Here is a 27,521-nt window from a genome sequence, read left to right as displayed (position 1 = left end):
CAGGCCAATATCCCTGATGAACATAGATGCTAAAATCCTCAATAAAATATTAGCAAATCGTATCCAGCCATATATTAAAAAGATCATACACCATGACCAAGTGGGATTTATTCCAGGGATGCAAGGCTGGTACAATATTTTTTTAAAAAAATATATTTTATCGATTTTTTTTACAGAGAGAAAGGACAGGGATAGAGAGTTAGAAACATTGATGAGAGAGAAACATCAATTCAGCTGCCTCCTGCACACTCCCTACTGAGGATGTGCCCGCAACCAAGGTATATGCCCTTGACCAGAATTGAACCCGGGACCCCCCACCCCAGTCCACAGGCCGACGCTCTAGCTAGCCACTGAGCCAAACCAGTTAGGGCTGGTACAGTATTTTTTTTAAAAAATGTTTCAAATTAACTTGCTAGGTCTGCTATATTTTCAGTTGAAAGCCTTTCTACTATTGGTTCATGAACTTAACTCTAACTTGGTGTGCTATAGCTAAACTATCTCTGGGCATCAAGAACATTTATAAAAAGAAGTTCTGACTAGGACATCAATAAGGCTTGAAAACTGTATGATTCTATTTTTCCTGCTTGTATAATTTACAAGTAATTTGAGTATTGTACACAACCACAGAGATTATCAAACAGGCTAGTGATGATTACCCTCCAGGCACTTCCTATTCACTCTTGTCCCGGCTTGCTTGCATATAGTAGCCCCACCACTTGGTGTTCTGAAAGTAGGCATCCCTATATGTGCCTCACCAGCAGAAAACCCAGTAGAATCAGAGCTCCCTTCCCTCATCTGTGCTGACTTTGAGTATTATCAGGAATTCACTAATAAATTTGTTAAATGACAATTACTACTTTTGATAATTTCTTTAATTGTGCTTCCTATTACTCTGGACACATGGAATTGAGCTCTAAGAAACTTGCTTGTAAAACAAGGAGATAGACTACAATTTTTGAGGGCACTTTTATATATGATTCCATGATCGTAAACACATTCTGTCAGTCATCTTGCAGTGGCCTACTGATGGTAACAGGGGAAAAGTGAAAGGAATTCATAGTTATTAATATATGATGAGCAGCATGTCATTAATCAAAAGACGGCTAGGAGTGAGAAGCAAATTTCTAGAACTATGGCTGACATTTCTTTATGACTAAATTTTCTTTCAACATCATTTTAATTTAAAAAAACATATTTGGAAAGCTAAGATAAATTTTCATAAATACCTGTACATGTATTTTTTCTAATTAGATATTTATGATACATTTAGATAAGTGAATATAATATAATTTGGGACACAAAGGCTTCTGTTGGAAGAATTTAAAAAAATAATGAAGTATAAAAATGCCTAAAACATGAAGAAAGAACAGTAATATAAAACAAAAAAGTGTGTGTGTGTGTGTGGGGGGGGGGTGAGCAATTCAGAAATATTTCCTTTATAATGTTTTATTAACTACACAATTACTTTCTATTTCACCAAAAACAAAACAAAACAGGAAGTGAATAAATCTCATCATGAAAAAATGTCTTCCTATGAGCTGAGGAATTCAGAAATGATACATGTCAACGGTCAAAACATGTTTGTTTGTTTTCGAGCAAGAGAGATTGGTCGCATCCTGATGTTCTGTTGCAATATCTTCATGGCTCCCTTGCCAAAGGACTGATGTATATTTAATCACTTTATCTAATGGATGTGATTTCTCAAGTCATAGTTACCCATTAGGAAAGCTCTTGCTCTGGGTTCAGCTGAGCACTCTGATTGCATTTCCTGACTTTGTGGTTTCAGAAAGGCCAAGCTAGCGGAGAATTCCCTGGCTGATCCATCTGCCTTTGCTAGGGACAAGCGAATACAACATGGTCATCCATGCCATTAGGCTTGGGGGTTGGGTGCAAAAATCACGTGGATTCAGTGTGGCCAAACCTTTTGAACCAGGTGCCCATATGGTTAACTTTAATTACTAGAAAACAAATATTTTATTTATTTTTCCCAAATGCCTTTTCCTTCTTGATTGGAATGGAAACAAATCTCATTTTGAAGTTTTAAGGGATTACTACAAAGCACCTGATATTACTACCTAAGAATATGCTTACCAGTACATGCCAAATAATACAGTAACACTTGAAACGTGTTTTTTCATTCCAGTATATGATATGTGTTTGTTTGTGTTTTATTGTAAGACAGGGTTAAAAAAAAAAAAGGGAGAGAGAGGACTGGACTCTATTACAAATACTCTTCCCACTCTCCTTTCTCGACATGGATGTTAAGGGACATGTACAATGTGGAAACTATACTTGACATTGCTAGCAAATAAACCTTATACCTGTAAGATTGAAGAAAAACTGCTAACCTGGAATACTGGTAAGTTTTCCTATCATAATGTGAACATAGTATCAGTATTACACAACCTTGCTTATGATAGCTTAATAGAAAATGTAAAACAGTTGAACCTATACCGATTTAGATCCCTTCTGCCTAAAAAAAAAAAATCCTCTATAGCTGACCACTAACTGTCATGTCTCTCTATGGCATAAAAACGTTCCTACTCTGGTGCTGACAGCTTTTCTTCCCCTATTCAGTCTACATTCCTGATACATCACCTTACATTTCATTTCCCCAAAGGGCAGCCAGATATTTCTATGATTCTTGCCTTCTCATGATGTTCCCTCTGTTCAAACAGTTTCAACGACCCTGATCACCCAATTACTTATCTTTTAATATGCAGCTCAACATCTCTTCTATTAAGAGACCTGACCTTATCTCCTTCCCTCTTTCCCTCACATATAAATTTAACTGTTCATCAGCTTCTTCTCATCTCCTGTCTGCTTTGGGCGCCAATCAGCTCCCTAACCGAGGTTTTTTACCAGAGTTCCAATAATGCCTCATTTCTTCCATCAGTCTCCATGCCTTTTTCAAATAAACTCCTTAGACAGGAAATTTGTGTAAGCTATCATTTATATCCAGTGTATACCATGATATCTGGACATCCCAGAAACCTGTTAAATGCTCGAGGAATGAGGATGTCTCCTAACCCAATCACCTGAACAAGTAAGCATCTTGTCCTTAAGATAACATGTCATGTATGTCACACTGATTTGTAAGCAAACTTTATTACTTAACAAAATTACTTAAGATTTTTCAGTATTTTGAGAGCACCTTCAAATACTTATAATACACAATAGCCATCATTGACTTTACATCAGAAACTTTTTTTAAATTTATGGCACTCTCAATTTTTCTTTTTCTCCTCATTTAAAAAATTAAAACATGTTCAGAAAACAACAATTCCTAAAACTTACAGGTAGGCAGATGTGTACAAGAAATATAAAATTTTGCTATTATAATCTGTTTCTCATTTTAATTACACCAAAATAAAGACTATTATCCATTTGCTTATGTTTAATTAAAGCAGCTTTCTCCCAACCATAAAGGGTAAAGTCAAAAGCTTGATCAGATGGATGAGAAGGAAGACCAATATGGTGGACACCAACTAATTAAACTTTAAAATTCCCTAATTGTGAATTACACTAGTTACAACAGTAGTCACAGTAGAAGTTAAAAAATCCATTAGGGATATTTTTCCATTTTCACCAATACTCATGCACCCCAAAACTGAAAATATTTCATTTGAAATATATATTTGTTTAAGGACAAATCACCAAATGTCTGGATATCTAACAAAGTGATAAATTACAAAGTTATTTTAGAGACACATGCAGAAATACCATACCTGATTAATCCTAACTTAATTTTTGCCATTGAACAACAAAGTTTATTTAATAGTTTGTAGGTAAATAACAGGGTCAAGTTAGAGAGGAAACATTTTATTATCATTAAATTCAAGATACAATCCTTTGCAGAAAGTTGAGCATATAACGAATTTGGGGTTATTAATATAGTTGAATATACATATAGCAAATTTTCATTGGCAGAACATTTAGAAAGTGTTAAAAATGATACAACATAAAATAAAATTAATCTACTCAGAAAAAATTACTGATATTTTGAGCTATTTACTTTGTTGTTTTTTTTACGTACAAACAGAAAGCCAAATGTTTTCCAAAAGGCTATAATAATTTATGTTCTCTCTGGTATGGAAATATATTTTTCCTCACCACAACAATATTAACTGTAGTAAATTTTAAAATGCTTCCCAAATTGATGGGGAAAAGGTTTTTTTTAAAATGTGCAATACATGGGACATTTCTGTTTCTTATTTGATGAATCTGTCTCTTCTCTTGGTCCTTTTCCTGTTGGGGAACTCATCACTTCCTTCTTTGCTATGCTAAGATATTGATCCCTTTTCACAAAAGTTTCCATTTATTTATTTGTCAGTTTGCTATTTTTCAAGTTTTTATCTTTGGTAAACTTGTTTTTTAATTTAAAAATCTATAATTACTACTTAACAGAACTATGCAGTTATTTTATAATTAAAATATTCACACTTTTGGGTATATATATATATTTTCCTATTGTGAGAATAGAGGTTTATCTTCAAGATATATTTCTGGGAAGCATAGACCTGGGAATGAAATATTCACACAGTCCCTGGAGTCTTGTCTGATGCTGAGAGAGTTTGCCCATTTTATCTCAAATGGAACCATCTAACTGAGATAAAATTTTTGCTCTGTTCTTTTCTTAGTTGGATCTTGCATCTCCTCAGATCTTCTGCACAACCTTTTCTGCACTTAGAGTTTTGTATAATGCAGTTTCTTTAATTCAAATAACTATTCCCAAAGGCTAATAATGACATTATACATTTTTATATGCATTAATAGAGGCCTGATGCACGAAATTGGTGCATGGGTAGGGTCCCAAGGCCTGGCCAGCGATCAGGGTTGATCTGTGGGACAACTGGCAGGGCAATTGTGGGGCCCTCCGCTGGCACCTGCCTTGGCCAGTCTGGTGCTGCCAGCTTGCCAGCCCCACTCCCCCACACCACCACTGCCACCAGTCACCTCCCTCTTCAGGGCAACCAGCAGGGCAATCGGGGCCCCCCCGCTGGCACCCACCTTGGCTGGCCTAGGGCCTGCGGGCAGCATTGAGCGTCTGCCTCCTGGTAGTCAATGCACGTCATAGTCATTCCACTGATCGTTCCACTGTTAGGTCGATTTGCATATTAGGCTCTTATTATATAGGACTAGAGGCCCGATGCATGAAATTTGTGCAAGAGTAGGTCTTCGCAGCCATGGCGGCTGCCTGGATCCCTCCCTCGCAGCTGCAACGGCTTCCTCAATCCCGCAGCTGCAGCCCCAGCTTCGTCTGGAAGGTTATCCAGAAGGACGTCCGGAAGGATGTCTGGTCTAATTAGCATATTACACTTTTATTATTATAGATGGTTTTTAAGACACTTAGATACATCATTCATCATCATTCATCACTCATTCACATGCATCATTTAATTCATTTCAGACAAATTTTGAGAACCCTTTACTTGATTATAATCCTAAACTTCAGAGAAGTTATTAACTCCAAGAACAGGACACTTTTAAGTTGAGTAATTGGGCTAATGCTGCATGTTTGACTCTTGTTTCTTCCCTAAGTAGTATTTTTACATTTATTTTTATAGAATAAATATAGCCACAAAACTTAAAAGTATGTATAATGAAAATTAATTCTCCCTCTCTCCTTTTTCCCCCCAGGCACCTAGATTCCTATCCTAGAGGCAACCACTGATACCAATCCTTTGTGTATCCATCTACATGTTTGCATAAACACATATATCCCTATATAATTTTCTTTTTACACAAATAATACCATATATATACACACACTGCTTTACATTTGTGCATTTGTCACTTAAAATTATAACCTGGAAATATTTCTACATTAGTATGTTTCAGAGTCACAACTTCTCTTTACAGCAGCTTCAGAAACTCCTATTGCACAGATGTACCAAAATTATTTAGCCATTCACTCAAAGAGTTTTATAACATTTTATGTTTTCTTAATAACTGCTATGCAAAAACAAACAAACAAAAAAAACATACCACACCTTAAAGGTGTATCTGACAACTTTATATTTAGAGTGGCAGATGAATAGTAGGAATTTATTTCTAGTTCTTTGGTGAGAAAAAAATATCAAAAGAAAGAAGTTGTCTCCATGCTTGGGGATACAAAATATAGAACTCAAATTTACAAAAATAAAGTTAAAAATCTCAAGAAGTGTATTTCTTTGGGGAAAAGGAAGGTTATTGTCAATGACTGCTGGCCTATCTGAAAAGTTTAATAGAAAAATTCATGTATTCTTATCTATGCATGATATATGAAAGAAAAAGAGAAAAATATATCTTAGCTAACAATAATTTTATATTGTCAGAATTAACCCTTACTTGAGATCACAAAATCATCACAGACTTTGGTGACCTCTAGAGTCACTGAAGTGTGGCTGCAAAGAGATCCTACTCCTTTTCATAGAGTCTTGTATAAAGAGTGCATTTCCACTCTTTGATTACGCAAATATCCACTTCCTCCAAAACATCAACATGGTTTAGGAAAAAGGGTCTAATAACTTTGGTGTCAGGCAGACTTAGGTTTTAATTTTTTTTAAAAAAAATATATTTTATTGATATTTTACAGAGAGGAAGGGAAAGGGATAGAGAGTTAGAAACATCGATGAGAGAGACACATCGATCAGCTGCTTCCTGCACACCCCCTACTGGGGATGTGCCCGCAACCAAGGTACATGCCCTTGACCAGAATCGAACCTGGGACCTTTCAGTCCGCAGGCCAACGCTCTAGCCACTGAGCCAAACCGGGTAGGGCAGGTTTTAATTCTTGATTAAAACACACAACTAGCTCTGTAGCATTATACAAATTCTTCATAAATGAAATGGAGAAAGTATATCTTCAAAGATTATTAGATAAAATAGAAAGTTTCTGTCAAATGCCTACCATAGTGCCTAAGCTAAATAAATCTTATATATATAGCAATTTTACCAACTGCAATTTTAAATGATAAACTGTGAGCTGGTCATTAAAAGTAAAACCTTATTAACATTTAAGTGGAGAATATTTGTTACTTATATGTTATTTCATGTGCATAACATGTTTAAGGCTTTATTCTAAAATAGGTCTGCAATAAAGGAGGAAGAAAACATAGCATAGTTGTTAGGTTTGTGGCTCCAGAGTGAGAGAGACCTTGGTTCAAATTCCATCTCTGCTACTTACTAGCTTGTGTGCTGGGGCAAATTAATTAATCTCTCCAAAGTTTAGTTTCTGCTTCATAAGACATGGCTGAAAATGATTATCGCATAAGGTCACTCCAAGGGAAAAAATGCGACACTGCATTTTAATCATTAAGCACATTTCTTAGTGCACTTTAAGTGCACAATACATCCTAAACCATTCACTTAGCACATTTCCTGATACATTTTAAGTGCAAAAAATCACTATTATTATGAGTGATTTTTATCAACTTCCCTATAAATTGACTTTGCACACCTAATGTTCTTAAGGAAGGAGAATAAATTTGGTTATCCATAATAGACAGATGTTTATATTGCATGTACAGAACTATTTCTCCTTAAGGAGATTTCAACTTTAAATATTTTAAAGATTAAAACAAAGCTACTATCATTGCAAAACCAAGACCACGCTGCTTTCTACCAACATATGGTGATATATATCACACACAGACATTTATAAAGACCCTGCCCACATAAGGCTCATTAGTCCATGCAGTACATGCAGAATATGCACATTGTTTTTAAGTGGTGATGAAGACAAGCCCATCAGGCTTGTTAAATGCAAATATAATGAGGGTGCTGGAAGATTTTAAAACCCAGGAATTGGAATGTATGGAAATCAAAGCAGAAATAAAATAATTTAAAGTGTAAAGGAATGTGGCAAGTGCGTAAAGGATTAATCATCCAATAGCAGCCATGATTCTTTAGGACTGAGCAGGGTTATACAATAGGTTAAAAATGCTGAACCTAGGCAAAAGCTAGGAAGACACAAAGAAAAAAATGTTTTAAGGGAGAACGTTTTAGCACAGATCAGATAGTGTCTCTTCATTAGTAATGAATGTCCAGAACCTAACATTAAAACAAGAGAAGGCTAGGTAGTTGCTCAAGAAGGTAAAATCCAAGCATAGTGACAGTTTCTGAAGAAACACCCCCAATAGGCCAGCAATAGTTCAATACACTCAAGGTTCTTGAATGTAATATTGGGACAGGTGAATGAAGTAGTATGCATGCCAAGGAATTCCTTGGAATATCTGTGGATATTATCAAGAAAACTGGTTGTCTACTTACAAGATTTTTGCTTTAGACATTCTTTTAGAATGTATATTGGTAGAGGGAAGAGGTACCCAGTTTTATGATTCTAAAGAAACAGCTTATATGGTAGAAATTCATCTAAGGATGCTAAAGTACTATGGGCTAATTCACATGAACTTACCAACAAGTTTTGTTTTTTTTGTTTTTTACAAAATTTACATGTTCATAAACAGAAACATCCTGTGTTTCAATTTCTCTACTCTCTCATGGAACTACAGGCTATAATTGCGGCAAGGCATTTCGTAGCCTTGACCTTAATCTGGGAATAGGATAAAACCCATATAATATTGTTTAAAATGTATTCTCTTTGGAGGTTATTGTTGTGTAAAGGGTATTCAGAAGATTTAGGGAATATTTTTTTTTTTTTAATGAGTGGATTACATGATAGGATTTCTTATGTTCTACTGTTTAAGACAGGATTTCCAGAATCTCCTAGTAGATGTAAATAGGCTTAGAATCATGGAGAAAATTCCAGATTAGACAATTGCTACAGAGTAATAATTAAATGGGAATAAAATAATTCCCATCCTTCCTCAAATTTATATTCTGGTATATATCTGACCAGGAGACTTGGATTCTGAATAAGCTAAGTATTTAGGCAAAAAGAGTATTCAACAATTCAATGGCAAAGGTGCTTAACTTTTATTTACAGGCTTTAACTCTTTTAACTATTATTATGATGAATATATTGAACTGTTCATAAACAAGCTATATTTATATGTGTTATTTTCATGACAATATATACCATACTCAGTGTAAACTATTACCGTTTTCATTTGCCAGTAGCTACACAAGGGAAAAACTGCTGCCTATGGGACTGAACCTCCACAAGGACTGTCTAATGGAACAAGAAATATTTGTGGTACAATCTCTAACCTTCAAACTTTAGATCTCATTAGCAAACTTCTAAAAACACTTCTAACAAAAATTGAATGAAATATTAGTGTCTTTGCTAATTTTCACTATGGAGAAAGGAGACTTCTGAACTTGTTTTGTTAAAATAAATCTAAGATTTAAATAGAAGTCTAAATGCTTAAGAAAATAAGATAGTCTTTCTTTTGCATTCATTTATTCATTTGTCTACTCACTCCAGTATTATGAGTACCACTCTGTGCAAAACATTGTGCTGGGTCAGAGGGTATCATGATTATAGCAGATAGAATCCTTTTTCCCCCTAAAATATGTTTGTATTGATTTCAGAGAGAGGAAGGAAGAGGGAGAAAGAGAGAGAGAAAAATCAATGATGAGAGAGAATCATCAATAGGCTGCCTCCTGCACACCCCCTACTGGAGATCAAGCTTGCAACTGGGCATGTGCTCTGACCAAGAATCGAAATGTGACCTCCTGGTTTATGGGTTGATGTTCAACCATTGAGTCACACCAGCCGGCCAGGTAGAATTCTACTTAATTATATCATCTAATTCTTAGGATAAGAACATAAAGAGTTCCTGAATCTATTAAGTAGTTAGCAAGGAATTAGACTTCCCTGGACTATACAGGAAGGGACCAAACCCAAACTTTTCCAATAACAAGATTGGTCAAAAATGAAAGAACCCCATCAGACAGGAGGAAAATATGAATATATAATATTCTTCCCACATCAGGAATCCCCTAAAGTTGCTAGTATACTCTTCCAACAATTCAAGAATTTTAATCCTTCGTGTAAGAAAGAAATTAGATGGGGTTATTGAAATGGAAGGTAAATGCTCAGAGTAAGAAATATTTGAGCTAAAAACCAGACCTCTTGGAGTTATTAGTGAAGGGAAGTTGGAAACTATTAGACTCTGTAATGTCTAAAGTAATTGTGAAGAAAATAAGTAAGAGCTAAAACTATAATAAGAAAACATAGGGGGAAAATCAGGTTTAACAATATTTTCTCAGCTATGGCCTCAAAAGCCCAGGCAACAAAATAAAAAAATAAAAAACAGATAAAGTAGATTTCATCAAAATTACAAAAACATATCCATTCAAAAGCGCACAAAGCTTGGAATAGACATTTCTTCAAAGAGAAGGCAGAGCAGCATTGAACAGACTGTCAAACTACAGTGGGAAGCTTGGGGAGGGTTTGGAGGGGGTGTTAAGAGATCAACCGAAGGACTTATATGTATGCATATAAGAATAACCAATGGACACAAGACACTAGGGGGGTAGGGGCCGGGGGAATGTCAAGGGGGGGGGCGGGGAAGGAGACATATGTAATACTCTTTGTAATACTTCAAGAAATAAAAATTATTAAAAAAAAGAGAATATACAAATGGTCGATAAGTTCATAAAAATATATTCCACCTCACTAATCATTACAGAAATGCAAATCAAAACCACAATGAGATACCACTTTATTCTCACTATGATGCGTATTATTAAAAAAGAGAAAAAATGTAAGCAAGAGTGTTGCTTACAATTTCCTGATGTGGACATTGGAGCCCTTGTGCATTGCTAGTGGGAATATAAAATAATTTATTCACTGTGGAAAATGTTACAGCAGTTCTTCACAAAAATTAAACATAGAATTAGTATATGACCCAGAAATTCCAATTATGGGTATATACCCAAAAGAATTAATTAGAAGCTGTTTGTATACCAATGTCATCAATGTCTGAATGGATAAACAATAATGGCATATACATACAATGGAATATTATACAGCCTTAAAAATGAAGAGTATTCTCATACATGCCATAAATCTTTAAAATATGCTAGATGCAATAAGCCAAACACACAAAAAAACAAATATTGTATGATTCTGTGGTACTGAGAATAGTTAAATTCATAGAGAAAGTAGAATGTTAACTATTACCAGGCACTGGGAGGGGGACAAAGGAAATGAGGAGTTATTTTTTAATGAGTACAGAGTTTCAGTGTGGAATGATGAACAAGTTCTAGAGATGAATGGTGATTATGGTTGCACAACAATGTAAAGGCACTTAATGCCCCTGTATTAAACATTTAAAATGGTTAAAATGGTAAATATCTTACGCATATTTTGCCACAATTAAATTTTTCTTAATTCATAATATTTTTCCTTAAAACTGTAATAGAGAGTCAGTAGGATACCAAAGTCAAAGTAGTAGCAGTGTGTCAACCTTGACAGGATACCCATGTGCTTCCATGGCATGTAGTATGCAAAATAGTACTGTACTTGCACCATGTCTTCATTTCCAGAAGTAAACATTTAATGATACTCTCAACTGCAACCTCTGAGCAAATGAGCTTTTTTCTCTCAAACGGTAATAATGAAGGATCTAAGCCACTGCACATGGGAAGAGAATATAAAGCAATCACATATAAGTTATCCATAAAAAAAGACAAAAAGATATTGTATGGAAATTAGAAGTTTCCCAATCATTTATTTGCCCAGAATGGGACCCAGTGTGGGGCGGGAAGCACACTTCATCCCCTTCCTGGTTCTCCAATCCCATCACTGTTGGATTGGCTTATCATACAGATCTCTAGGCAGACAGCAATTTTTTCTAAATTAAGAAAAGGCCCTCATCTTACACTAATTTCTACCTTGCTCTCTGCATTTCAGCCACACTGATTTCCTGCTGTTCCATAAACATATCAGATATGTTGCAACTGAAGTTCTTTGTGACTGGAATGATTTTCCTCTTACATAGCTAGCTCCCTCACTTCCTGACCTCCTAGGCTCTGCTCAAATATCACCTCTAAAAAGCATTTGTTGTTGTTGCTTTCAGTTTTATATCCCACATATGAGTAAAATCATATGGTTCTTGACTTTTTCTGTCTGATTTATTTCGCTTAACAGGATATTCTCAAAATCAATCCATGTTGTCTCAAATGACAGTATTTTATACTTTCTTATGGCTGAGCAGGATTCCATTGTATATGTGTACCACATCTTCTTTATCCAATCATCTACCAAAGAACACTTCAGTTGTTTTCATGTCTTGACCACTGTGAATAATGCTGCAGTGAACATAGGGGTGCATATATCTTTATAAATATGTAAATATTTTCCAATTTTGGGGGGTAGATACCCAAAAGAGGGGTTGCTGGGTCATAAGGTAAGTCTATTCTTAAATTTTTGAGGATCCTCAAAAATGGAAAGCAATAAATGAGCAAACAAGACAAACAATAATGCATAGACATAGATAACATCATGGTGGTACCAGAGGGAAGGGGGATTGGAAGGTAGTGAAGGGTCAAGGGAGTTGAGTGGCTGGTAAAAGATTTTGGGTAGAAGGCACAATGTAATATAGAGATGATGTATCATAGAAATGTACACATGAAACCTATATAATTTTATTAAGCAAATTTAATCAAATTTAATAAAAATAAATTTTAAAGAAAGAGAAAAAAAATTAAAAGCTTTCTACCCACCCTTACTAAATAATGCCTCTCTCCCTCAATTTTCCCTGTCCTGCTGCATGTTTCTTGACAGCATATATACAAGGATAGATGATGAGTAAATATTTGTTTACTTACTCATTATCTGTCCCCAAACTTGCATAAAGTTTCTTGTTTTGCTCACTGCTATATCTACAGTGTCGATAATAGTGCTTGAGTAGCTGCTCAATAAATACTTGCTGAAGGAAGGGAGTGAATAAAGGAAGAGGGAGGGGAAAAAGGAATTATTGCTAAATTTCAGAAAACATATGAGTGCTGAGAATAGTGATGCTAAGAGTTCTGGGAACTGACCTGGAGCAACTCAGCATCTCTTTACCACCACTCCTGGGATCTCTGCCAGGTTCTCCCTTCCCACAAACCTCAATGGCATTGATACCAACTTGGATTCCAATTCCTGATCTACACATAGGGTTTAATGACTGATCACCAGGCCAGCTGGATATTTTAGCTCTCACTCTTTTTATTTATGTGACTGCAGTCCACCTCTTAAGCAAATCTTTTAATAGATAGGTCTCAGGAAAGGATTTGGGCTTCAGTCTTTGTAAAGTGTCAACCTGAGCACATGTTAAAATAGTTTGGGTATTTTATGCAAATAAAACTAAATATTGTCATCTAGGATTAGTGAATCCAAACTGTGGCAGAAAATAAGCAGGAGTGCTGTTCCCTTTCTAAGAAATAAGATATCTGACACTTTCATCAGGACCTAGTAATGATAGAAAGCTAGGGTTGAGAAGCATAAATTAGTAAATCCTTAAGTTATTCCTTCCACATGCTTAGAAAGTTTCCGTGAAAAAGAACTGCTTTTAATAAAAGTTGAGCATATATAGTTGTGCAATAAATGATTCATTTAATCGGCAGCTATGGATTAAGAATGGCTGCATGTAAGACAACATGCAGGGATGTCAATATGAACAAGCAATGTTCTCTTCCCTTAAAAAGTCTAGTACAGCAATTTTCTGCCGAAACCAGTTTGGCTCAGTGGATAGAGCGTCGGCCTGCGGACTGAAAGGTCCCAGGTTTGATTCCGGTCAAGGGCATGTACCTGGGTTGCGGGCACATCCCCAGTAGGAGATGTGCAGGAGGCGGCTGATCGATGTTTCTCTCCCATCGATGTTTCTAACTCTCTATCTCTCTCCCTTCCTCTCTGTAAAAAATCAATAAAATATATTAAAAAAAAGTCTAATACAGCAATTTTCAACCTTTTCAACTCATGGCACACATAATAATTACTAAAATTCTGTGGCACGACAACAAATGTATTTTTTGCTGATCTGACAAAAAAAGTATAATTTTGATTTATTCACACTGTACAGCTATTGTTGTGTTGGCTGTTGTCATTTTTTTTTTATTTGACAATTTAAGGGAAAAGCGGTCAGTGCCCTTGACTAAATAGTCAGGTATTGCATGTTTTAAAAATTCTTGTGGCACACAGTTGCCAATCCACAAACATTAGAACAGATTGAGATATATCATAGAACTCAGGAGCCCAATTTCCTATGGTTTTTATAACCCAAGCAAAGTACATAATACATATTTTAAAAATTACCTGTATTAGAAATTACTATAAGTATAATGTAAATTAAATTTAATTTTCCAAAACTGTTTTAAAACCTTTAAGAGTGAACACCTTGAATCATTGATGTTAAAGAAACACTTTAAATGACATAAATCATTGTCTTTGTGACAATAAGTACTATGATGTAGGTTACATTTGAGTGTATCAATTTTTAGTACTAAGAATATTTGTACTCTTCTAATATATTCTTAATTTCTAGGACATAAGAACTTTAGAGGAATACCATCTTCTTCCTTCCTTACCCTGCAGAAGGTCGCTTTACTTTCTATATTCCTCCACCCTCTAACACCAGGATCTCATATTTGCAACTTTATTCCATTTTATCCATTACATCACTCAAGGATGCATAAACTTCATCCATGACATTTAATATACATACCCCTTTTAATGACAATACTCCTCTTCTTTCAACTCTCATCTACCTTAGGAAAGTCCCTTTTCCTCTTTTGACTCCCTCATAATAAAACAAACAAAAACATTCATGACCAAGTCAAATCAGAGTAGTACAATGACAACCCTAGACCAGGAAAGTAAAGTCTCTCAATCTCTAAAACAACCTCAATAACACTTTAAATGTATAGATACATTTTATAATACCTTCAAACATCCACCTAAATCTCAATTGCAGTTTCACACAAATGCACTCCCCAAGAATCAGCATTCAAGATGAACATTTAAACAATCTTTCTTTTTCTTGTTCTCTAGTATTGTAACTACATAGCTGGCTATGTTCAATTACAAATGTAGAATATTTCAGTACCATTAGGGGTAAAAAGGTTTTTGTGGGAATCTGGTAACATAACTATAGGGTATAGCTGTGTGGGATATGTGAAAGTATATTGGGATAAATAAGATTTTTTTCTCCTTTAAAAAAGATGAGTGTTACTCAGGTTTAGTAATCACTGTGAGTCTTTGGGAAGGTAATGTAACTTCTGAGCCTTAGGGTTCTCACCTCAAAGGGTGGTTGTGGGGATTTAAAAGAAGCATTTCCAAATCCTTTAATGTATTGCTTGGAAAAAATGAGACCACTGTATTCGAGGCTGTTAAATTAATGTTATTATCAGTAATATTAACAAGATGCACAGCCAACATCATACTCAATGGGCAAAAACTAACACCATTTCCCCTAAGAACAGGAACAAGACAGGGATGCCCCCTCTCACCACTCCTGTTCAACATAGTACTGGAAGTGTTAGCCATTGCAATTCGGCAAGAAGAAGAAATAAAAGGCATCCAAATTGGAAAAGAGGAAGTAAAACTGTCCTTATTCGCAGACGACATGATATTATACATACAAAACCCCAGAGACTCCATCCAAAAGCTACTAGACTTAATACATGAATTTGGCAATGTAGCAGGATACAAAATTAACCCCAAGAAATCTGAGGCATTTCTATACACCAGTAGTGAACTTTCAGAAAGAGAGATTATAAAAGCAATCCCGTTTACCATTGCACCAAAAAAATTAAGCTACCTAGGAATCAACTTAACTAAAGAGGTAAAAGACCTCTACTCAGAAAACTACAGGACGTTGAAAAAAGATATAGAGGAAGACATAAACAGATGGAAGAACATACCGTGTTCCTGGATTGGTAGAATCAACATCATTAAAATGTCCATACTACCCAAAGCAATCTATAAATTCAACGCACTTCCCATTAAAATACCAACGGCATACTTCAGAGATCTAGAACGAACTCTCCAAAAATTCATCTGGAATAAAAAAAGACCCCGAATAGCTGCAGCAATCCTGAAAAAGAACAAAGTAGGTGGGATCTCAATACCAGATATCAAGTTGTATTACAAAGCCACTGTTCTCAAAACTGCCTGGTATTGGCACAAGAATAGGCATATAGATCAATGGAATAGAATAGAGAGCCCAGAAATCGGCCCGAACCAATATGCTCAATTAATATTTGACAAAGGAGGCAAGAACATACAATGGAGCCAAGATAGTCTCTTCAATAAATGGTGTTGGGAAAATTGGACAGATATATGCAAGAAAATGAAACTAGACCACCAACTTACACCATACACAAAAATAAACTCAAAATGGATAAAGGACTTAAATGTACGACAGGAAACCATAAAAATTCTAGAAGAATCCAAAGGCAACAAAATCTCAGACATATGCCGAAGCAATTTCTTCACTGACACAGCTCCTAGGGCACTTGAAACTAAAGAGAAAATAAACAAATGGGACTTCATCAAAATAAAAAGCTTCTGCACAGCAAAAGAAACCATCAACAAAACAACAAGAAAACCCACTGTGTGGGAAAACATATTTGCCAATGTCATATCTGATAAGGGCCTAATCTCCAAAATTTATAGGGAACTCATACAACTCAACAAAAGGAAGATAAACAATCCAATCAAAAAGTGGGCAAAGGACCTAAATAGACACCTTTCAAAAGAGGACATTCAGAAAGCCAAGAGACATATGAAAACATGCTCAAAGTCACTAATCATCCGAGAAATGCAAATCAAAACAACAATGAGGTATCATCTCTCACCTGTCAGACTGGCTATCATCAACAAATCAACGAACGACAAGTGCTGGAGAGGATGTGGAGAAAAAGGATCACTTGTGCACTGCTGGTGGGAATGCAGACTGGTGCAGCCACTATGGAAGACAGTATGGAGTTTCCTTAAAAAACTGAAAATGGAACTCCCATTTGACCCTGTGATCCCACTTCTAGGAATATATCCCAAGAAACCAGAAACACCAATCAGAAAGGATATATGCACCCCTATGTTCATAGCAGCACAATTCACCATAGCTAAGATCTGGAAACAGCCTAAGTGCCCATCAGTAGATGACTGGATTAGAAAACTGTGGTACATCTACACGATGGAATACTATGCTGCTGTAAAAAGGAAGGAACTCTTACCATTTGCAACGTCATGGATGGAACTGGAGAGCATTATGCTAAGTGAAATAAGCCAGTCAATGAAGGAAAAATACCACATGATCTCACTCATTCATGGATAATAGAGACCATTATAAACTTTTGAACAATAATAGATACAGAGGCAGAGCAGCCTCAAACAGATTGTCAAACTGCAGCAGGAAGGCCGGGGAGGGTTGGGGGGCAGGAGGTAGGGGGGTAAGAGATCAACTAAAGGACTTGTATGCATGCATATAAGCATAACCAATGGACATAAGACACTGGGGGATAGGGGAGGCTAGGGGACTGTCTAGGGCGGGGTGATAAAATGGACACATATGTAATACCCTTTGTAATACTTTAAGCAATAAAAAAAAATAAAAAAAAAATAAAAAAAAAACAAAAAAAAAAACAAGATGCAAACTGTGCTCTTTATATGGCAGTGTACCTGTTATATATTTATTTTCTATCTTCAAGATATTTCCCTGGTCTACCTCTTGCAATACATAGTCGATCATTCTTTGTAACTGGGGAAGAATTGTGGATTGATAAAGAAAACAAATAAAATATTCAGTTATTACCCTTAATTTGATGGTTTTCTGTATAAGATCCTACTTTTTGTAAATGTATCACCAATGAAATAAAGCAAGTGAGTGGACATACTGGAAAATATTTCCCTCAGGCTTAGACATCTTATTTGTTGGTTTAAAAATTAAGTTACATTCCCGATGACTGAATTATTAGAATAAGTTTGATTTCATATATAAGTAAAAAATTCTATGATATACTCTTTTCAAAATTGTTCTATAAAATTAGATATTAGTTGTATGATGTACTAATTAATAGGATATCTAGCAGGTCACCTCCCCTGCTCTGTTCTCCATTAATAAAGAATTCTGATAGATCAGGTTCAAAACATAAAAACAATGTAATTGAATAGTTAAAAAAAATTTATTTTAAGCATCTCTCCCATATTTTCCTACTGACAAGTTTTTAGATACTTCATATAAACTATCTATAATAGCCCTATAAATGACAACTTTAGCAAGAGAGTGATATACGGAATTCAAAATAGAATTATCCTATATTAGAGATGTCATTAAAAATAGAGAAACTGCATTATTAGTATTCATTGAAATAGGATTAAAAGTAAAAGTAACAACAATGAACTTTAGATGCTGTATCATTGTATTTAAGATATAATCAAAACTCATTTTGATTGTAATAGTGTTCAAAATTTTCTACCTACCATTATTGAATACCTACTCATCATGTGAGACACAAAAATGCCCTTTTTAGTGTGTATGTGTATATATTTAACTTCATTTGTACAGATACCCTTAGAATTAGACACTACTTATTTTACAATGAAGTTACATTTTAGAAATTAAAGCATTTGACTAAGACCACTATACTAATATGATTATAATTTTATTCTTCTGTGCTTTTAACACTTTGTAAAAATATTTACAAAAATTCTGAAGTACAGTAAGGAAATAATATGAATTTTAAAAAGAGCTTCTCTGCATAACCATTCTCCAAACATTCATTCCTAAAAGCCTGCTGGATGATCTCATGGTGCAGTAAGAACCTTGCTCCCAGCTGGCTCCTGAGGATGCCATTTCCCTTCTCCCTACCTAATCACCATGAGCCGAGTTTGTCCAGGGTAACAAGAATATATATTATATTAAGAAGACAAAACCCTTCACTTAAACTTTGTATTATTTTATACCATGAAAGGATCATTTGTAAAGATTGTTCCCATATTTCCTGAGACTTTATATCATCAGCCAGATAAAAAGGATATTATTTACCAGTAAAATATTCTATTTATCCTACTCAAAATATACATTCAGTTAATAAATTTTCTTTCCCAAGCCCCAAAAGAAGCACTGTCCATTGGAGTGAAAATAAATCATTTATGGAGTTTAAATCAATACATAAGGGGTGAGTTGGCCAGTGTTCTCAGTGGTTAGGGCATCAGCCTGTGCACTGAAGGGCTGCAGGTTCGATTCCTAGTCAAAGGCAAGTACCTGGATTATGGGTTTGCTCCCTGCTCCCAGTTGAGATGGGCGAGTGCGGGAGGCAACCAGTTCAGGTGTCTCTCTCACATCCATGTTTGTTTGTTTTTCTCTCTCTCTCCCCCTTCCTCCCTCCCACCTGCCTCTTTCTCTCCCTCCCTCCCATCCACTCTTTCTGAAAAGCAATAGATAAAAATCCTGTGCGGATTAACAACAACAACAATATATATATGGATATCTCATTATCATGTAACATTTCTTTTACTTTCCCCTGTTTAACTTTCCTGTATGTATTTGAACATCTACATTTACTTCTTTTTTGAATCTCTAAATTATAGACCTTTAAGAAGATGACATATTTTAAACAATTACATTATAGTCTAAGATACATAGTTTATGAATAAATAGAACAGTTGACAGACACTATGTCTAGTGAAATCATCCCTATTTTTTAAAAACAACCAGACACAGAAAGTCAAGTTTGGCATATAGTACATAGAAAATTTCACTAAAAATCTCCACAGAAATGTCTTTGTGCTTATATTTTAATTCATCTATCTAATCTTATTCATCTTCTTTAGAGGCTCAATTTTCCAATTCTTTGTATTAACAGTTTAACCTAATAATCAAGCAAAGTTTGTATTAATGGCTTGTCTATCAAATGTTCAGAAATGAGATGGAGAAGAGAAGAGTGGGAAGGAAAAAAGCATTCACAGCAGAGCAGAGCTGGTCAGTTAATGACACTGTAAATGGACTTCTCCCTCTGCATTTCCTAGTGGACAATCGTAGGTGCAATTAGACTTTTACCTTATTTTGATAAGTTATTCAGAAAGCTTTGTAAAAGATCCAGGAGTCATTTTAAAGAAATTCATGATCAATAATAGCAATCTCTCAAACACTTGACACAACAAAAGGAAATAATAAAATGAACAGCAATGAAATTACAATTAAAGTAATGGTGTATTTTAATAATAATATATGGCATATTTGGCTCCCAGTTACCTCATTTTAAAAATCTAAAGGTATTCCATCTCCTCTATTAAAAAAAGCAATAATAGCATAGTTTTACTTAAAATGCAATTATTATTTTAAAGAGAGAACTCTTTTGTCAGTGAGTTAAAAAAATATAAAGTTCAGTTCTGTATACAATGTCAACTGCAATTTGTCTGTGGCTATTTTTTATTGGCACTGTTCAAGGGTTCCCTTCTCCTTTCCTTCTTCACCATGGCCTGGCATTTTTCCTCACCATCCAAGTTTCATTCCTCCAAACTTCATTCCAACTTTAGCTGCCAAAACCTGAGGCTTTCCCTGTTGCCTAAAGCCATTTCCTTCCAGATACACAGAGAAGTAAATTAAACCTTCAATGAAGAAATTTCTTTTTGCCAGACGGAGAGACACCAAATTGTTCATTCCTATCCCACAAAAGTAATCTACTCACATTCTATGAATGCTCTTCCATAAATCCTCATATGAAAATTATTTTTATACAGTCTTATAGTGTCTTTTATTATGACCTTGCCATCTTAAGTGGCAATCTGATTTTCATAGTTCTGAAGAGGGAAGCTATAATACCCCGTGTAATAATAAATTAGCTGACTGTGGTATGTAAAACAGAGGGCCATCTTCAATTAGTACACAGATGCACTCCAAGACATTGCAACAACCACAATGTGCCGTCTTTATAGAACATTTAACAAAATCCCTGGTGACAATTCATAAAATACTTTTAGTCCTTCGGAGGAGACATGATTGCCAAATTCTTGACCCAGAACTCCCCAAAATGAAAACAATATCACAAATCAATGCCGGTCATCTATTTGCAAGCAAAATTTTCAACCAAATATTAGTAGCAAAACTACTTGTTTGGGTTATCCTTAGGTGTAGTCTCAAAAAAATAATTGAGGCTTTATTGCCACACAAAGTTTTGTGTGTGTGAGTGTGTGTGTGTGTGTGTGTGACAGTGTGAGTGTGTGTGTGAGTGTGTGTGTGTGTGTGTGTGTGTGTGTGTGTGTGTGATGCTATCATTGGCCAGCATGCAGTTTGAAGTCCCTCCTCTGGCACCAAATTACAGTGATGGATCTTCCTGGATTAGCCGCAGTGTCTCTCTGAGCCTTTCTTAGTGAACATTTTGGATTTGAGAGATCATTTGCCCCTTGAGCCTGGAGTAAACACCAACTTGGATCGTGTGAGCAGCAGATCTTAAGCCTGAGCCTCACTTGACCATATTTACATCAGCAGAGCCTATTCAAATGCTCATTTTTATTACAAAACAATATTTTAAATTTAGTAATTACCAATTTAGCCTAAATTCTTGGTAAAATATACAGATTTAAACAAAATACAGTCATCATTGTATATTAGGAGTCATTCACACTAAAGTCATATTGGCTTATACTCCAATTTTTCTTTAAAATACATTTTAATTCAGTTGTGGTCACTGCTTTCCTAAGAATACATTATAATCTACTTACCTTTCAACACATTATTGCCTAATAATTGCTAAAAGATAGGAATACATCTCAGGATATTTTAATTTTACCTATTCAAAATCATAGTACAAGGCTGTGAACGTATCAGATGCTCAACGACAACAACAGGAAATGCATATATTTACTGGATTGATGTGCTCTATGATGAAATAAGTCATATCTTTGTACTGAAATATCTGGGAACACCCTCCCCCACTACTTCATGCCAGGCACTGTTCTGGAAGCTGACTCAACAATAAAGGCTTGCACTATGGAGCATGCATTGTACAAACCCACAAAATATCTGCATGCTGTATAATAAGCACTGTGCAGGAAACAAACAAGGTACCAAGACAGAAACTAACAGATGACAACCTACTTTTGACAAGGTGATCCAGAATGATCTGAGGAAGAGGCCTTTGAGCTGAGGCTGAAAGTTTAAGAAGGAGAAAAAGGAAGAGTCCAGGCTCTAAGAACTGCATTTGAAAACGCCTTAGGAAATTTCTCCACGTGGTCCAGGTAGTAAAAGACCAGTGTGGCTGGAGCATATCAGTGAGAGGGAGATGGGTTCAGTGAAGTTGTAGAGAAAGGGGCCAGATCACAGGGTGATCTTTTCTGATATTAACCGAAAGAATTTGCTGTTGACCCATTTCTGTGTTTCTGCATTTATTCATATTTTTCTATGCAGTTATGAGTCAATGAATATTTTTAAGAAGAGGCATCATTGCTTCTTATTAAGAGTTACCTGCAGGAGGAAAAATCTATGGAAGCAGAACAAACTATAAAGGCTGTAGCAGGTGCCCAAGTAAATTATGACGATGGCCAAAACTGATTCGGTGGCAGTAGAGATATAGATAACAGGGTGGAAGAGATACATCTGACAAGGATAACTGAATAGAAGTGTGACTGGATAATAAGATTGATAGATCTAAATATGGTCTGGTTAGGGATGAAATGCCATCATGAGGAAGAGGGAGCAATCAACACTTGGTGGAGGGTTGAGCCATTTATTCAAACGATGGAGGTGGGAAAGAATCTAAGGACAGAGTTTCAGGAAAAACATGCTGTTACTATCATGACATTTAGAATGGCCCATTCACATTTGTAAACATTTAGCTCCTTTAAGGTTAGAAAAATAGCGTATAAATCCCTTCAACACTTCACACTTTTTTCCACATATCTAAGAGGAATACATAGTAGATAAATATTAGTATTGATTATTCATGCAAAAATGTAAGACTCTTGTTTTGTCCTTACCACAAAGAAAATGGGTTGTTCTTACTAAAAAGTTGAATAGGACCCCTCTGATTCCTCCTCTGAATTTCTTACTTTTTCTTTGCTGCCAAAACACATCTCAGCCACAGGTAGCAAAAACACAAGCACTGAGACAGGAGGGCTCCCAAGATTATCTCTGGGCCCCAGGAGACACAAGGAGGCACCAGAATGCCCTTGGGAGAGAGCCAGACCTGACTCATCTTTCTTCCGTAGAAGCACCAGGTACCGGTGAGCCCTGCCCTGCACCATAAGCATCATGGCATATTGTGTACCCACCCTCTGTAAAAATATGTCACTGTGTCTCATGACGGCACAATGGTTGACTTCCAAAAGGCAATCTCTAGTAGACAGGTATTTAAACACCTACAAGATACAAAAAATTGACCTTAAGTAAAACTATTATCAGTTTCCTAAATAGAGGGCACATCCTCCATTACATCTAATGCCGTATTTTGTCTAGCACTTTGTTGTAAGCAGTATTCTAACAATCATGATAATTCCATACACAGGGATCAAATTGGACTAGCTTTCAAACAATCAAGATATTTTTTAAAATCCTACGAAAGTGAACTCTAATTTGAAAAAAAATAATGAAAAAAATAATCAGAAGATTCAATGAAAAGGACTACTTAATACCTGGATTTGGTTTGCATATTATATGTAGACAGGCTATATTTATGTTAAAGCAAAACCGTGAAAATATATTTTAAAGTACCAAAAGAAAGAAAGAAAAACAGCAATAGAAATAGAAAAGAACATAACCCCCAACTCACACTCAGCCACTGAAAATCCACCATTATTTTAAGAGCTCTTATTGATTTGGTCTTTATCATATTGAACTGAGCTTTTTCAAAACTCCCCCAAGCTTCTCTCATAAACATTGCTCTTAGCTTCAAAAGAGATATAAATTACTGGGAGAGCTGCAGCTGTAATAATTAAAACACACACACACACACACTAAAATAATGAATTAAATATTTGCTATAATCACAAAGTTGTCATTACATTTTCTGGTTTGGGAATCTTGCTTTCATCTTTCAATTGCCTTTAATACAAGTAACGAAAGTACCTATTTTTTCCCCTGAAAGTAAATACCCGTTTCTGATGAAGTGGATAAAAAGTTAAAGTGATTCTGAACCTTCTCTGAATGTCACTATGAAAGGCGTCATCATTTGGAAAACCAGCTGCGTGGAGAACTGGGGCTCAGCAGTCTTGTCAGTTATCTGTTTGTCTGCTCTAGAGGGTTGTGGCACGTCTTCCCTGTCCCTCAGGTGGCATCCATCAGCTGCTGGTTCCCGCCTTAGCCAAGGGGGCATAGGCCACGACCTGTGCCTGGAACCGAAGCCCATCCAACAACTCCGCTAGCATCAACAGGAAGAAGAAACCCGTCAGGTGTCTTACCCTTTGCACATTTCAGAACCTGGCAGCAAACGCACCAGGTCCAAACCCGCAAAGGACCGGCGCTGCAGTGGGAACAGCTGCCTCTCCAGCCCTCTCAGCTCCTCCAGCCCCAAACGCTGGGACGTCCCGCCCGCACTCCGCCGGCTCCCCGCTCTCTGCTCCCCAGGTGGCTTCACGCCGGTGGCCAAAGCCTCGAGATGCGAATACGGACACAGGTGGGTGTGGCGGCTGAGGACAGCACTGGCGACACTGGTGGCTTCCCTGCCACCGGCACCAGAGCAGCAAGAGAAAAGGCACTTACTTGCAGCCTTGCCCGCCGGTCCTGCCCACCCCGTGCCCTCGCAGAATCTGGCCCCGGGAAGGGCGCGGGCTTCGGGGACCTTCCTGGCTCCCCGGCGTTCCCTGTGCTGCTGCTCCGCCCTGTTCTTTGGGCTCCTGCTGCCCAGCGGGCGCCGCCACCGCGAGCCGCCGGCACCCAGGCCAGCACCCCGGCCAGCCGAGCGGAAGAACGGGCAGCAGACACCCGCTGCGGGAGCGCTGGCGCTGGCGGGGCCGCACCGCCGCGGCGCCCCTCCTTCCGGGCGCGCCCAGGCCCGCAGCCCCGCCCCACGCGGGCCCCGCCCTCCTCCCGGCCGCCCCCCTGCAGACCGGTCCCACCCTCCCTCCTGCGCTCCTCTCCCCTCGGCGCCTGGGGCCGGGACGCAGCTCCGGGCGCGGTGCTGGCGGAGCCGTAGCCCTTCCACGCTGCGCCAAGTGGGAGGCAGAGGCGGGGTCGCGACCTCTCATTTACAGCTACCCTTCGGGGTGGGGCGAGGTGGGGAGTGTGTGTGTGCATGTGTGTGCGTGTGTGTGCGTGTGTCCAGCAGCCAGAAGAGCCCTTCCCTTACCGCTCTCCAGCCCCATCACCCCCTCCTCCCTCCCTGCTCAGCAGAATCCGCGAACATTTCCGAGAAGTCACTTAGCGGGGCTCGGCGGGGGGCGGGAGGAGAACGCCCGGCGGAGGAGGTGGGGACCCATGGCCACGCGCTGGGCTCTGAGGATGGAGACTGCGAATCGTTTCTTCCCTGGTGCTTTGCCCGCGGACACGGGCGGTGGCGCGCAAGGCGTGTGTCCAAGCTACGATTTTTCTTTTCTTTTTTATAATCGATCGATCGGGTTGCCCAGTCTTCCAGGCAGGCAAAGAATTACACTTTTTTTTTTTTTCTAAGAAGGAGTAAGGAGTCAGAGGTCGTCGTGGTGGAGAGGGAGCCTTGCGGGAGAGGCTGCTTTCTCAGAGCACCATGGGTCATGAGGGTTGTGAGTTTGAGCTGGGTAGGTGCGACTGTGAAAAGAAATCTTTTTAAATCCGTGTGTGTGTGTGTGTGTGTGTGTGTGTGTGTGTGTGTGTGTGTTTTCTACAGCAGCCTGCTGGGAGGAAGATTGATGGAAACAGGACTGAATTCCCTTTCTCAAAGAGAAACCGTGAATGTCCACCAAGGAGAAAAATCAAGGGTTACTTTGGGGCAGAGAGGGTTTCTGTATTCAGGCTTTTAAAAGGGCAGATCACTTCGCAGTATAAACCTGAGTGATGGGCATTTGCAGCTCTAGTGTTATTTGCGTCCACGCCTTCTATTGTGGACATGGTACTTAGTGGTAAACACACAGGATTTTAAGCCCCAGGATTTACCCTCATTGCTGCTTATTGAGCTTCTGAGGTTTGCCGTGGGCTTTGGGACCTTACATTCTTGCTATGCAAGATGTGCTAGGGAAGGAAGGAAACTTTCCATTTCTGAGGTTCTCCACTGAAGGGTGAACTTGGTCACTTGGGGATAATTCTCAATGTCAAGTCACCTTCTCCTCCTTGATTGGTTGCAGACATAAGAAGAGTTCAACTGTGCTAGCAGTGACAGCCTTTTTGATGAGATGCAATCATTGCCATTTTGTTTCCTTGACACCCTCAAGATCCCCTTCAACTCAGTTGTCACTGAGAATTAAAATGAGCACAATCAACACTTTCTCTTATAGCTGCCTGACATCTGATCTCCTTTCTATCAGGGAAAAATCCATATGACACAGCACAATTAGAATCTACGGGATTCCATATCTATCTATATAAAAGCCTAAGCGACTGTCGCAACCGAAACAACCGAACAGACAACCGGACAGGCTGCGTGGGGCGACCAGGCCGGCAGGATGGGTAGTTGGGGGCAACAAGGCTGGTGGGGGGGCAGCTGGGGGTGATCAGGCCAGCAGGTAGAGGCAGTTAGGGGTGATCAGGCCAGCAGGGAAGCAGTTAGGGGCAATCAGGCAGGCAGGCAGGTGAGCGGTTAGGAGCCAGTGGTCCAGGATTAGGTCCGGGGATCGGGCCTAAACCAGCAGTCAGACATCCTCCAAGGGGTCCCAGATTGGAGAGGGTGCAGGCTGGGCTGAGGGGACCCCCCCCCCCTTCCCCGTGCAGAATTTCATGCACCGGGTCTCTAGTTTATGTTATATTCTTCCTTAAGAGGATAAATTAGAACCGAAAGACTCTAGCTCATTAAGACAACTAAAAAAATCATTAAGATGATTAGAACAGATTTGATCAATAAATTCCAAAATACTCAGTTACTCAAGAACAAATCAAATTACTATATTATAAAATATAGTGAGCTTATTGGATTTGTTATTCCTAGAAATAATGCAAAATTAGGACAAAAATAGATCCAGGATGAACTGATAAATGATGGCACCATATGGAATTATTACAGGAAACTTGGGGTCACCTTTGGTAGTTAATATCATATAGCACTATTCAGAAAGTACCACTTGGGATAGTGATGGAATATTGGGCTGGTTTTAATGATGTATAGCAATTTTTCAAAACCTCACCTGAAGATAAGTTTTTATTGATTTTTTTTTTTTTTTTGAGAGATAGCGAAAGAAACACTGATGTGAGAGAGAAACATCAATTGGTTGCCTCCTGTATGAGCCCTGACAGGGTATGGAACCTACAACCTAAGTATGTGCCCCGACTGGGAATCGAACCCACAACTTTTTGGTGCACGGAGAAGGATGCTCCAACCAACTGTGAGCCACCCAGCCATGGCAAATATAGGAATTTTAAACACTGGACAAAACTTACTTTCCATCTGTGTGATGGGAAAGGAATTTTTGTCCCCCCCCCCCATCACTAAGAAAATAATGAATAATATATATCCTGCTTTGCCAATGAGTGCGTATTTTTATTTTATACATATATATATAAATAATATGTTTATATGTATTATAT

The 27,521-nt window shown here is 37.7% G+C and overlaps 1 protein-coding gene across 1 annotated transcript in view; it reads right to left on the bottom strand.

The window, feature by feature from the left end:
- Window positions 1-24,857, bottom strand: part of SCN9A (sodium voltage-gated channel alpha subunit 9) — a 128,438-nt gene extending 103,581 nt beyond the window's left edge. Inside the window, exon 1 of the mRNA XM_081096284.1 lies at window positions 24,576-24,857. The gene's annotated coding sequence lies outside the window, so the exon portion shown is untranslated. The remainder of the gene's footprint in view (window positions 1-24,575) is intronic.
- Window positions 24,858-27,521: the final 2,664 nt, after the last annotated feature.

Source organism: Myotis nattereri (assembly GCF_964212035.1).
Source record: "Myotis nattereri genome assembly, chromosome: 7".
Taxonomy (NCBI): Eukaryota; Metazoa; Chordata; class Mammalia; order Chiroptera; family Vespertilionidae; genus Myotis; species Myotis nattereri.
This window is presented reverse-complemented; position numbering and strand designations above follow the sequence as displayed.